Below are 14,213 nucleotides of genomic sequence, written 5' to 3'. Positions count from 1 at the left end.
GGAGAAGGTGAAGGCTACGACTCCATGGGGTAGTCCCGCGGTATCGTGGCGGCGTCCTCGGGCGGCTACTGTGACCGCTCTGTCCTCGGGATCCTTGAATCTGGGGAAAGAGATACAGGAGGAACACCGTGCACATGACAGTGGCGAAGTTGATTGTGATGTCAGCGCTGCAGTCCGTCGGGAGCTGAAATAAGATGCAAGCATGCGCCAAGTTGACGAAGGATCTCGCCTCGCACCCACCGTCTGCTGCCACTAAAAACCCTGTAAAACAATATCATGCGGCGCGAAGCGATACTTGCAGCCTTTCTTCGGCGCCGGATGGCGAGTAGTGTGGAGCAGGTGGAGCAGTGTTCGATGGCGGCGGCCGCGAAGTAATTCCGCCCGCGATGGTTCATCTCGTGCATGCAAACGATAGGTGGCGAGAAACAAAAGTGTTTCAAATGGCTCTGAACACTATGGGACTTAACTGCTGTGGTCATCAGCCCCCTAGAACTTAGAACTACTTAAACCCAACTAACCTAAGGACATCACACACATCCATGCCCGAGGCAGGATTCGAACCTGCGACCGTAGCGGTCACGCGGTTCCAGACTGTAGCGCCCAGAACGGCACGGCCACTCCGGCCGGGGCGAGAAACAGTTGCAGTGCGTGATCCCTGGTGTGTGTGGTGCGAAGACTGGCCATCTGCTGTTTGAAGATTCTGACAAAACGTTACTCTTCGTCGTTTAACTGGGGCTGGAACGGTGCCCTACGTAGATGCTGCATGCCATTGCGTTCACAGAATGTTACAAATTGATGTGACGTGAACTGAGTGCCATTGTCCGACACTATGACTTCAGGCAAACCTTCGAGGCAAAAACCGCCTGAAATGTGTTAAGTGATGTTGCTGAGTTCATGGGCACAGCAATGAACCAACGAGTGTTCCAAAAAGGTCCTTCAAAGTCTATGTGCAAACGTTGCCATTGTGATTGCGACTCAGGCTAAGCAGAGAATTTCTGTGGCGAAGTGGACTGATTTTCCACACATGCGTGACACTGTGAAGTCATCTGTTGTATTTGGGTGTCCCTACCCTGCCAAGTACAGTGTTGACGCGCTAACTACTTCGTACGAACAATCCCCCAGTGTCATTTTTTGCAAAACTTTGGGGATCAACACACGTGACTGTCCACTGTCATTACGGACAAGAATCACATCTTGCTGTCCAGTCAGGCTATGCCTAAGTGCAAAGTATCGGCGCACCAGACAGCTCGTTATGTTATGCAATGAGTGAGGCCAAGATGTGCGAATGTATTTTAGCAAAATGTTCAACTCTGGATCAGCTTCCGTGGCCCGTGCAATTTTCCTATAGTTCAGAGGAAACGGTTGAAGCAATTCAGAATCCTGAGCATCGACGTGACAACAAGACGCAGCAGAACCGTCGAAGTCTATATCAGGACCAATCGGAAGAGGTGAAAGAGCGTCCACAATACCATGTTGAGCTGTCGGACGATACACAATCTCGTACTGGTATTGAGACAACAACGAAGCCCATCTTTGCAGTTTTTAGGCAGATCGTACTGCAACCGGTTTCATCGGATGAATCAAGGCCTGCAGTGGCCTGTGATCCATTACTGAGTAAATTTTTCTGCCATACAAACAGTGGTAAAATTTGGTGACACAAAACACAGTAACCAATCCCTCTTGCTCTAGTTGTGAATAGTTACACTGAGCTTTGAATAACACTGGATGCGAAAGCAGTAGGCTTTGCTTTAGCACCAAATCTGTGCGAAAGCACTGCACCGATTCCGTAAGAAGAAGTGTCAACTTGCAACACAACTGGTTTGTCAGGATCAAAGTGAACCAAGCATCGATCACAGAGCAATGCATCTTTAAGAGTTTGAAAAGCTTCTTGGCACTCATCTGTCCAAACAAAGGGGACATTCTTGCAATGCAATCGATGGAATGGAGCTGCGATCTGTGACGCATTCGGTATGATCTGAAAATAATAATTCATTTTCCCTAAGACTGACTGCAATTATATGACATTACGAGGAACTGGCAGATCATGTGTGGCTAACAAATGTGACTGAAGCGGATGTACATCTTGACTGTTAATGACATGACCAAGATACTGTAACTCAGGTTTTAAAAAATCGTACTTGTCCTGTCTACACTTTAATCCTGCATCAGATAACACACGAAGCAAAGCACGCAAATTTGCAATGCGTTCCTCAGGTGCACCACCTGCAATGACAATATCGTCCAAATAGTTTGAACAGTTAGGTACTTGAGCAGTCAGCTGTTCCGTATACCGAAGGAAAATGGCGGGTGCGAAAGCGCTGCCAAAAAGCAAACGTAAATATTTAAACAAGCCCAAATAAGTGTTCACAACACACACTTTTTGAGATTCTTCGTCTCGTGGTATTTGAAGATATGTAACGCGCAAATCAATTTTTGAAAATTAACGACCAGCGGCTAATCTTTCCATGAGATCCTCTGGACGTGGCAATGGGTAAGTATCAATCTCAGTTTGTGGGTTGACTGTAAAGTCAACACAGAGGCGAGTGCGACCTGAAGTTTTGAGGAGCAAAACCAGTGGATTTGCCCATTGACTAGCTTGTATGGGCGCAATAGCTCCTCTATCTTGCAATTCTTTAAGTTCATCAGCGACTTTGTCCCGTAATGCAATAGGAACAGTTCTGGCCTGGCAAATATCGGTTGAACACTGTCTTTCACAATAATATGTGCAACAAAATTGTTAGCCTTGGCTAAACCTTCAGAAAAGAGTTCAGGGAATTCTTTAAGGAAGCTAGCTACACTGTCTTTAACATTGAATGCCGTCACTTACAACATGTTCTGAATTTTAAAGCCAAACAGATCAAACGAATCAAGGCCAAATATGTTCTCACAATCGTGTGAAACTCACATTTCACATATGCAAGTGATACATGGCACTCAAAGTAGAGGGTGATTTCAAAACGCTGTAGAAATAATACCAATGGTAAGAATGACATCAAATTGCAACGGAATATTATCAGAAAAGGGGGAAAACGTATGGCAAAAGAAAAATATATAGTTACTGTGGTGGCACCGCCAGACACCACACTTGCTAGGTGGTAGCCTTTTAAATCGGCCGCGGTCCATTAGTATACGCCGGACCCGCGTGTCGCCACTGTCAGTGATTGCAGACCGAGCGCCACCACACGGCCGGTCTAGAGAGACGTCCTGGCACTCGCCCCAGTTGTACAGCCGACTTAGTCAGAGATGGATCACTGACAACTACGCTCTCATTTGCCGAGACGATAGTTAGCATAGCCTTCAGCTACGTCATTTGCTACAACCTAGCAAGGCGCCATAGCATTTGATATTATTTTATATTGTGGTTATAACATGTACCGTCAAGAGAGATGTTCTACAATTGTGGATTAAAGTTAAGTATTACATCAACTACGTACTTTATTTGCTACTATTAATTCCTTTAACTGTTCCAGACCTCACGCCAATCTGCGTGAGCTTAACGCGTGCCTTTCGGCTACCCGTCCTAGTGGATTGGCTGTCGGGTCAGTCCACAACAGTTACAAAATGTAGCAAAAGATGGCGCTGTAAGCATCATACTTTAATAGTGGTCGTCTACAAATGACAAATGAATCATACAATAATGCCTAAGGTGTACGTTTGACGTTAAACAAACTGTACTATTCAGTGTTCATGGATGTACAAGTGTGATACTGTTAGTTACGTAATTCCATCCACCACAGCGAGGTCATATCACATCGGATGGTAAAAATCGGATTTTAATTGTCCTGAGGCCAAAAGCCGTATAAAAGGCATCAATCACATCAGTTTCTAATTTTCCTGAGGCCAAAAACCACATTTACGATTCAGCAATGTAATAGAGGCACCCGTGTCCAACTGAGATTTCACACGTTTTCCACTAATATGCAAATGAACAAAAAGTTTGTTGGACAGGCATGGCACTGAAGAAACTGTTTGGTTGCTAGTTTTGCTAATGCCCGCAGCAAGCTTGGAATACACTGCATTGATTACATGGGCCTTTTGACTAGATTTTTGTGAGAGGGCAGAACTATTTTGTTTGTTCCGTTGTAAATACACGGATCGTACGTGACCATTCTAGCCACAAGCGTAACACTGTGCTTATCTGGACGGGAAATCTTGGCGTTTGTGCTGTGAATAGCACCAAGCGCAGGATTTCATTCTGTTCACCTAATCAGAGAACTGTTTACGGAGCGTGGCGTGTGCGGGGTGTTTCTGTCTAATGGGCTGATCGCGAGCAAGGGACGACTCAACCTCACAAATTGGTGGCTGCTCAAATTTATCGACCGACACGGCACCGGAATCGTACTGATAGAGAATCTACACTACATGCTGAAATAATGGATCTGACTGTTTAAAAATATGTTCTCTAAGTTTGACATCAGTTACATTGTACAAGATCGCATCACGCAGCAAAACATCTGAATATAAACCACCACAAGACATTTGAATATGCATTTCCTTGTCATACCCTGCAAATCTGTTACTCACTCGCAGTAAGTTTGTTCTGGCCTTTCCTTGCAACAAACGAATTAGCACCTAGCTGTCACCACACTCACTTGTTGGCCATAATAGGTAGTTAGCGAATCTACAACCTAATCATAGGAAAGTTCCCTCGGAGTTGCTTTATGGAACAATTTCTGAATGAGGCGGAACACTGCACTTCCTGCCGTTGACTTTCTTGTCATCAAATATTAAATCCTGTCTACTCGTCAAATATGGGTTACCTAGAAAACATGCATTCTCGATTCGAAAGACAACATTCAAACAAATCGTATTAATGAGTTTTATTACAAAATGAGCGATTGCAATATTTAACGTTTTGTTACACAGATTTGTCGCAAACAAAGAAATCTCTTCAGTGTAACAACTCCAAGTCTGTTACATAGTGTACACGTGAAGTAATAGGCTTTGATGCTTCTATGCAAGTCGTTAGTCTTGAGGCTGCTGTTCCACTGTGGCGCGACCAGTCGGGTGCGGACGGCTGCTGCTGTCGTGTTGTCGGCTTGGAGAGGGGTCGGTCAGTGTGTTACTGGCTGACCTCTTCTCACAGCCATCTCTTCTCTCTCGTTTCCGACTGGCGTGCTGGCGCTCGACTTTATATTAGGAGGTATCCCATAACTTTCATCATCTCAGTATGCAGGGTGATCAGAAACAATGTGAAAAGCTTGTAAAGGTGTTGCAGGTTAGGTTTTACTGAGAAATAATTATTCAGCAAAAAATGCGATTCGTGGCACCATTTCCGAGTTAATTAGCATTGGAGTTAGCCGATCAGGCCGATGCATGTGTAGATTCCAGTTACCCACTAGATACGTGTCAGTTGTTCTCATAGCATAGATGAATGTGCATGAGATTACTCAATTTTTGGCTCAGGTTTGATTTTTACTAGTGTCCCATACCAAATTTTTGTATCGCACTCTTGTATGGTTTTGGAAAAACAACTGAAGAACATGTTTGGTGACAATGTCTGTGTTGGGAATGAATTCAACAAGTCCTTGGTCGGTTCTGGAGAAGCGTGGCATCATATATTTGCATGCAGGTCTCACAATCGCTGTGAGGTGTGTGCTGGATGTTTTCCGATGTGGAACTGGCTCCCAATAGCATCACAGATTTGTTACAACTGGTTCACTTGGTTGGCAAGACTTCAACGTGAGATCATTATCACGCTCCTAAGCACAATTCCAAGGACAGTTATCTTGATTGACGATTTCAACACCACCAGAAAAGACATCAAGCAAGTGAGGATGCAGGTGGCCCACAATGATGTTCACAAAGTCCATAACTGTTGTGGTGCCTTCTAATAATAATGCACATCCCATGGAAATTCATTGGCATAATATTGCCCCCAATGGCCTGTGTCTGTGGCACAGTGTTTGTTTTAAGCATCTGCTCTCCTGGATGACAGGGTATCTGCACATGGCTATCGACCTGGTGTATCAAGAAACATGGTTGATCCCACCAGGTTACATGTTTCCATTGGTCGGGTGTCGAATGTTTTTGATGCTGTATCCATTGCAATGATAATTGTCTTTGTTGTTGACTCACAATGGGAATATATGGTTGTCATCTGCTGAGGAGTCCAGTGCTCAACAATCTGCACGCACCTGTATTGAATTCTGTCATCAGATATGCAACAATTCGACGCCAATCCTACTTTATAGAGCAGGCAAGCCTCTGACCTCCATGTTCTGTGGTGAGGCATTGATGTTCAGTACCTTGTTCCTGGAACACAATGGCACACATATGAACTACAGTTGACTCTCGATCCCACGAAAGCACAAATGCAGCAAGTATGCTGGCTATCCATTAGTGTTGGGCGGCGGGGTATGCATATGACAACATGCATACCACTGGCTGCAGAGTGGAGTGTGTTCCAGTTGGAGTGTTTCGCGCAAATTGCTGGAGTGCTGAGGGGCGTGGGGATCTCACCTCTCCTTCCACTTCCATCCTTGGCCTTGGCTGGATGTAATGATTCCTGGAGTAGCCCTAGAGATAAGGAAGTGCTGAGGCTGCTGTCGGCGAAACATGGCATGCGCAATTCTCGCAGTTGTCTACGATAGTGATGGAAGCTGAAGAAATGAATTAAAATTTCTGCTACAGCTGGGATTATAATCCAGGTCTTCTTGCTTCCTAGGCAGAAATGCTAACCATTACACCACCACAGCAGGATTGTCGACAATGCTGCACGAACTACCCAAGTCGAATGCCCTTTTCGACACAAACTTCAATTCATATCTTCAACTTATTTTCCCCCTACATTGTCGGTATTGCCAGGGCTCTCCAGCATTGGAATAGCACACCACCGTTGTGTGTAATGGGGAAGTCCTCTTATTATTAAATTTTCCCCGAAGACATTTGAGTATCATCTTAATCTATGATAGTGATGGAAGCTGTAGAAATGAATTACAATTTGTGCCACGGCTTTGACTCGAACCCAGGTCTTCGTACTTACTAGGAGCTGCCTAGTAAACAATAAGACCCGGGTTCGAGTCCCAGCCATGGCACAAATTTTAATTCATTTCTTCAGCTCCCATCATTATCGTAGATAAAGGTGAGACCTAAAAGTCTCGGGTAAAACCTTAATTATAAGTGTCTCAGTTGCAATATGACACCACAGATAAGAAAGTGCTGATGTTGATGTGAGCAACACTGATGCCAGAACCGCTAGTGCTCTGCTACTGGTGTCTTTATAGAAGGAAGATGATCTCAGATTACAGCAGCCTCACAGGTACTTACCTGTTCGATATCCTCATATATTGTCTCTCTCTCTCTCTCTCTTTTCATCTTCGGCTTGCGACGTGGGCATATATACCTGAACTATCGTTATCGGTGTTGGTTTGTTGTCGATTCTTATGAGATCAACCCTATCACTAAACTGTTCACAGTAAGACATTCTCTGCCGTACCTTCCTATTCGTAACTTATCCTATTCCCGTTGTACCATTTACAGTCTCTGTTGATATTACCCTATATCCATCTGACCAGAAATCATTGTCTTTTTCCATTTAACTTCACTGACCCCAACTATAACTAGATTGAGCCTTAGCATTTTCCTTTTCAGATTTTCGAACTTCCCCATCCCGTTCAAACTTCTGACGTACCACATCCAGATTTGCAGAACGTTACCCTTTCGTTTGATATTCAGTCTTTTTATCGTGGTTATCTCACCCTTGGCAGTCCCCTTCTGGAGATTCGGGTCTAGTCCGGAATCTTTTGTCAATGGCGAGACCACTATGACACTTCTTCAATTACAGGTCAGTTTTCCTGTGGATACACATTATGAGTCTTTAATACAGTTGTTTTCATTGGCTACCGCATCCACATGGCGATTGATCATTGCTGATTCATCTCCCTTTCAGGGGTAGTTTTCCAGCCCAAGATCAAGAGAGTGCCCTGAACATCTCTCTGCTCCTCCGCACTCTTTGACGAGCCAGTTGGCTGAATGAGTGTGTCTTCTTATGTCGGAAGTCTTCGTCCGCCATTGCTGATGATTTTTATTCAAAATTTAAGCTGTGGTGGGTTTCGAACCAGAGACCGAGGACGTTTTGATTACTAATCAAAAAGGCTATCCTTAGATCAAGGCTAAAGAGAAAAATTTGGCAGAAAATTTTTAGCTGTGATAAAAGAATATCATCATCTACACTGACGCCACCACCAAAAGGATGGAATAGTGGCGGAAACCGAGATCTGTGGTTATCACTCTGTCAAATATCGCTAAATAATAAAACAGCCTTCCGTTTTTCTGACAAAATGACTGTTTTATGTGCGCTGCGGTACTGTAAACAAGCAAAGCATCTCTGTGTCCACAGTTGGGGTGGTAAACATGGTTCTTCCTACACTCCACAAAGGTGGATACGGCTAGTCAGCTGACAGTTTATAAGAGTACACGGCTGTTGGGCGAAATTGCGACACAATCATGGCTTGAAAAACAAACTGCTGCCCGAAACCTCTCAGGTGGGATGTTGGCAACCTCCCTCGCTATGCTCATCTTCAGACTCCAGCGTGTGTTAGTGTCCCGCTGACAAACACTATCCTTCAGGTAACCACACAGCCAGAAATCACATGGGTTCTAATCTGATGATCCTGGTAGACACGCAGTTCGGAACGGTCAGTCAGTGATTCGTTTTTCTCCTAATATGTTAATGAGTAACCGAGTGACTTCAAGTGATCAATAGCAGTTGAGGGAGGGGGGAGGTGGAGATCCACTGTGCATCAAAATAGCTGAATCCAAAGCACCTCTTCCACGTAGGTTAGGGATCACATGTTGGCGAAAGAAAAATAATCATGAATTGTACCGTTAAGCCACACCACAGAGTAACTACACACATCAAAAAAACTTTTGCATCACCTCAGTTCAGTGAGTTCCGGAACCTGTACAGAAAATTGGAATAAAGATCAACATTAACATCATTTCCGCTCTTTTTATTGCTCATGAAAACCACGTACTGCATGTTGTACCACCATACTGCGAGACCTTCAGAGGTGGGCCAAATTGCTGTACACACCGATACATACAATACCCAGTAGCATTGATGCATGCCTGTATTCGCGGTGGCATACTATCCACAAGTTCATCAAGGCACTGTTGGTCCAGATTGGCCCACTCCTCAACGGCAATTCGGCGTAGCTCCCTCAGATTGGTTGGTGGGTCACATCGTCCGTAAACAGACCTTTTCAATCTATCCCAGACATGTTCGCCGGCCTGGGTGGCCGAGCGGTTCTAGGCACTTCAGTCCGGAACCACGCGACTGCTACGGTAGCAGGTTCGAATCCTGCATCGGGCATGGATGTGTATGATGTCCCTAGGTTAGTTAGGTTTAAGTACTAAGTTCAAGGGGACTGATGACCCCAGAAGTTAAGTCCCATAGTGCTCAGAGCCATTTGACGCATTTTTACGTTGCCGACAATCTAGCACGTAGATGTAGATGTAGAACGCTGCCATAGGATCGTGGGTTACCCTGCCACGAGTTTCCACCGTCGTTTCCTCATTGATGTTATTGATATATACTCCGCGTCATGCAGTTTTCGAAAATCATACGTGTAAACACCAGCGGCAATGAAAGTTAGTGTCTGTCCTGTCAGGTTTGACACAAATTTTCAAATTTCCCGACACGTTCAATAATAAATAATGTATTGCTTAAGCTTACTAGTACTCTTTGTTGTCAGCTGTCTACTACAATTTGTGTGCATTAAACGTTACGTGGCAGTATTGTCACTGGGACACTTGTCTATTTTCAAATCCCGGAACCGAAAAATATTCGGCGCTACGAGTTGATTGAAAAAAGTAAGGAAGGGTTATCTGGCATATGAAAATCACAAGTCTGTGCATCTATGCCCTGGACGGAATTTCAAGTGTCTCCACAGTGGCTGGACTCTCCGTGGGGTTTTCACTTGTTGGACAAGATCGCAAACAGGAAACGCACGGTGACTTTATTAAACAGGAATTTCTATCGCTGGGGACGTGCAGCAGTTACACAGAGTGACATTCACTGCCGAGCGAAACGTGATGGCCATTGCTCACAGCGAGAATTAGTGCGTCCTGGTGGCGCTGGAACCACGTGACACGCTAAGGAAACGTAATCAACGGAACAGAGGCGAATGGGGCATCATTCTAGCGCTGATGCGGGCTGCAAATGGGCAACTTCGGCGAAGGGCATATTCTCAAGACTCGGCGCACTGGAAGGAGCATCCGCAAACGGCGTAGATAGCCTGCTGTTCGCGTGCTTCTGTAGTGAGCATCGACTGAAAGTGGTTGAAGGACGGGGAAATCACGAGCAGGTGACAATCTGCTGTCCATCCAGGCCTCATAACAGAACGTGGAGTTTGGAGGCTTGCCGATTCTGTAATGCAGGATAAGCTGCGGATCGCGGTGGAGCTGACAACAGAGCACAGTGCTGATGCAGCACAGGTGTTTCGGAGCCCACCGTTCACTACAGAGTGCTGAATATTGGGCTCCACAGCAGACTAGCACTACGCGTAGCCCGTGAATCAATGCAAACGTCTCAGCTAATGGGAAGAACCACGTTTTTTGTCACAACAGGTCGATGGCCATGTCCAGCAGACCATCGTTCATGCAAACAGACGCCCAAATCATGCACAGCACCGCGGGCACAGGCTGGGGCGGTAGTATTATGCAGTGGGGAACATTCAACAGCACTTCCACAGGACGTCCGTTTATACTCGCATGCGAGGGCAATGGGCACGGGATCGTAAAGACTGGGACGTCGAATAATGGAATCATGTTGCCTGGTCGTATGAATCAAGTTTCTTGTGTCCAGATATGCCAGTCATCCAATGAAATGCTACACGAAACACGCACCGCATCGCGGATACAGCCGCAGAGGAAAGAGTTTTGTTGAAGCGATATTCACCTGGCCTTGTGATGGCAATAAAAGGCACCGTGACATCTGTGGACCACGTGAATATTGCTGCAGGCCATCCGCAACCCGTCATGCTCGATGTCTTCCCCGGTAGCGAAGACATCTTCCAGCGGAATATCTGTCAGCTCCACAAGGTCAAAATCGTGCTACATTGGTTTGAGGCACGTGATCGCGAACCCGCGTTAATTTTTTCCTGGCCACCAGATTCCGCTTATCTGAACCTAATGGGCCACATACAGGAGCCTGTTCTGCACCCACAAACCGCTCTCCTGTAATTTACGGGATTCGTGTCACGTGTGCTTAGACATATGCTGTCACGTATCATCGGAAACATGCCAAGAACTAGTCAAATACATGTGAGGCACAGTCGCTGCTGTATTGCGGTCCAAAGATGGACTAACACGCTATTAAGCAGGTTGTGACTGTAAGTTACCTCTTAGCTCCAATTGTCTGTCTCTGACGTTTGTTTATTCTCAGCGAAGATGCTGGTGGTAGTGATAATTGTTGTTGTTATTATTATTACCAATATTATTATTGCCTGTCTTCCTCACAATATAATTACATTGCAAGATACAGTCATGTCTACAACAGGCTACTTACAGCTTCCTCGGATGTAGGCCTCGTGACTTAATTGGTTTTACAACTCGTAAGATGTGGCGGTTCTGAGAACTAACATACCTCGTATTTCACTGAAGGTGAATGGAAAAAATGCGCCTGTTGGAAAGCGCAGCAGGTCTATAAAGAAAATCGCATACAAGGCGCTAGTGTGACCAATTACACAGTATTATTCTAATCTTTGGAGTCATTATTAAGAAGGCATGATAGTGGTCATGGAACTAAATTAAACAGACGCTGCGAGAGTTGCAACATGTCGGTATAACCATTCGAAACCGTAAGGTAAATGGTGCGAGAACATATTTTGGAATCACTGCAAGAAAGACGAGGTGTTGCATAACTTTAGAGAACCTGACAGTCATCTCGCCCTTGCTTTGTAATTCAGTGGGATTGCACAAAAACCGATAGTATTGGTTCGATGTGTGGTGTCACCGCCAGACACCAGACTTGCTAGGTGGTAGCCTTTAAATCGGCCGCGGTCCGTTAGTATACGTCGGACCCGCGTGTCGCCACTGTCAGTGATTGCAGACCGAGCACCACCACACGGCAGGTCTAGAGAGACTTCCTAGCACTTGCCCCAGTTGTACAGCAGACTTTGCTAGCGATGCTACACTGACACATACGCTCTCATTTGCCGAGACGATAGTTAGCTTAGCCTTCAGCTACGTCATTTGCTACGACCTAGCAAGGCGCCATAGCATTTGATATTTATCTTGAAGCATGTACAGTCAAGAGAGATGTTCACCAATTGGGGATTAAAGTTAAGTATTCCAAGAACTACGTTCTTTTCTTTATAGGATAATTACTTTACCTTGTTCCAGACCTCACGCCAATCTGCGTGAGCTTAAAAGCGTGCATTTCGGCCTCCTCTAGCAACACGGTGTTGGCTCTTCTGCCAACACTTCACGATGTATGCTCTACCATGCGCTGTAGACTGGCTCGCAGCACCATCGCACCCATCTCCACTGCTGTCGCCACACTCGAAACTTTGACAGTAGTAATAACGCCACTCCTACCCGCACAGTTCGCTATTGCTCTAATCTTTCACGTAACCAGACGTAATATTGCGAGCGCCTCTCTACCATCTACACAAAATCGGAAATGATTCCCACAATTTAATATGTATCTCACACGTATTAACTCAGAGACGCCATTACCGCGCAAGTGGGCTGAACATCCACTTCTCTCTGACATGAACAAACAAGCACCCTCATTCCATTCTGAACCTTCACCAAATCTTCAATATCTCAGGCCTACGCCCTCAAAAATAAGAAAATCGTTAGAAACCATACTCATGCTGATTTTCTCCCAATGGGCACTCCTAATTTACAGCCTCTTTCTTTCTTTTCTTAAATGTAGTCATAACTCCCTCCCTCCTCAAACAGTCTACAACATAGTTGAACCCATTGCGAACTTTATACATGGAAAGCACTAAAATTCGATGTTCTACAGTTGTAATACATCCACGATTTTGTGCTTTTCGTCGATAAATGTGGACTTGTTCTGCCAAGTAGCGACAGTACCCTAATGCAGCTTCTTTAACCAGTCTCTCTCCACGCAACCCCAAACGAATGTCAATTTATTTGCCTATATCTGTCCCACTGATACATTTATTCTCTCCAATAACGTGCTGAGGCAGAGAACGACTCACTGTGAAAATACTCAAGTCTCGTCAGTACTGTTCTACTTACAAACCTCCGCCTCTGAGTATCTTCACACACTGCTCCTGATATCTTCGTTACATAACTGTCACCGCGCGACTGCTACGGTCGCAGGTTCGAATCCTGCCTCGGGCACGGATGTGTATGATGTCCTTAGGTTAGTTAGGTTTAAGTAGTTCTAAGTTCTAGGGGACTGATGACCACAGATGTTAAGTCCCATAGTGCTCAGAGCCATTTGAACCATAAATGTCAAAATCGGCATATATTCTGCGCTTCCACTTGCTGGGCACTGTTCTTTATCCACACTATGACTTTATTTCCTAGTCTCCTTTACTATTCACACGCGACACAAAAGCATTAAACACTAACAAAAGCGAATTGTCGCGGTGACAGGTCGTTCAAGTAGAAATGAAATTGCCTGTGTTTCGGAAAAATTATTTCTTATGTGTTATTCTTGTATTTGTTTTGTCCGACACAACTCTAACCATCACAAATATGTAGGTATTTAACGTGAGCACAATTCGCCTTAATGTCGGCCGTTGTAATGAAAAAGGGACATGGGCTGTTGTTTTCAGAAATGAAATTCGGCCTTCGCGAACTGTAACAGAAATATCAACTAAAAGCCTACGTAAAATTTTCTGCTGCATAAAAAACTATGTAGTATCACATGATCTCGGCTTGTAGTAACTAAATGATTTATGAGAACTCGTTCCTACTACGAAGGACATACTGAACGGGAATCTTATTACAGATACACTAGTTAACAACCTTGAAGTCTTTACTCAGACAAGTACACGTACAGAATTGACAGCGATGACTGTGTACCGGTTTGGACACACTGCCTGCCTCTTGTGGTAATTACCAGAAGAGAGAAGATACCTGAAAACGGGTACACATTGTTTCAATTAGTGCGACCAAGCGAAATGCCGTAGCACTTAAGACATTCATATTCTGGAGGAGTAGAGTTCACATTCCCGTTCCACTATACTTATTTAGGTTGTTCGTAGCTTTCTTAAAACACATCA

Source organism: Schistocerca piceifrons, chromosome 3, assembly GCF_021461385.2.
Source record: "Schistocerca piceifrons isolate TAMUIC-IGC-003096 chromosome 3, iqSchPice1.1, whole genome shotgun sequence".
Lineage (NCBI taxonomy): Eukaryota > Metazoa > Arthropoda > Insecta > Orthoptera > Acrididae > Schistocerca > Schistocerca piceifrons.
Note: the sequence above shows the minus strand (reverse complement) of the source record.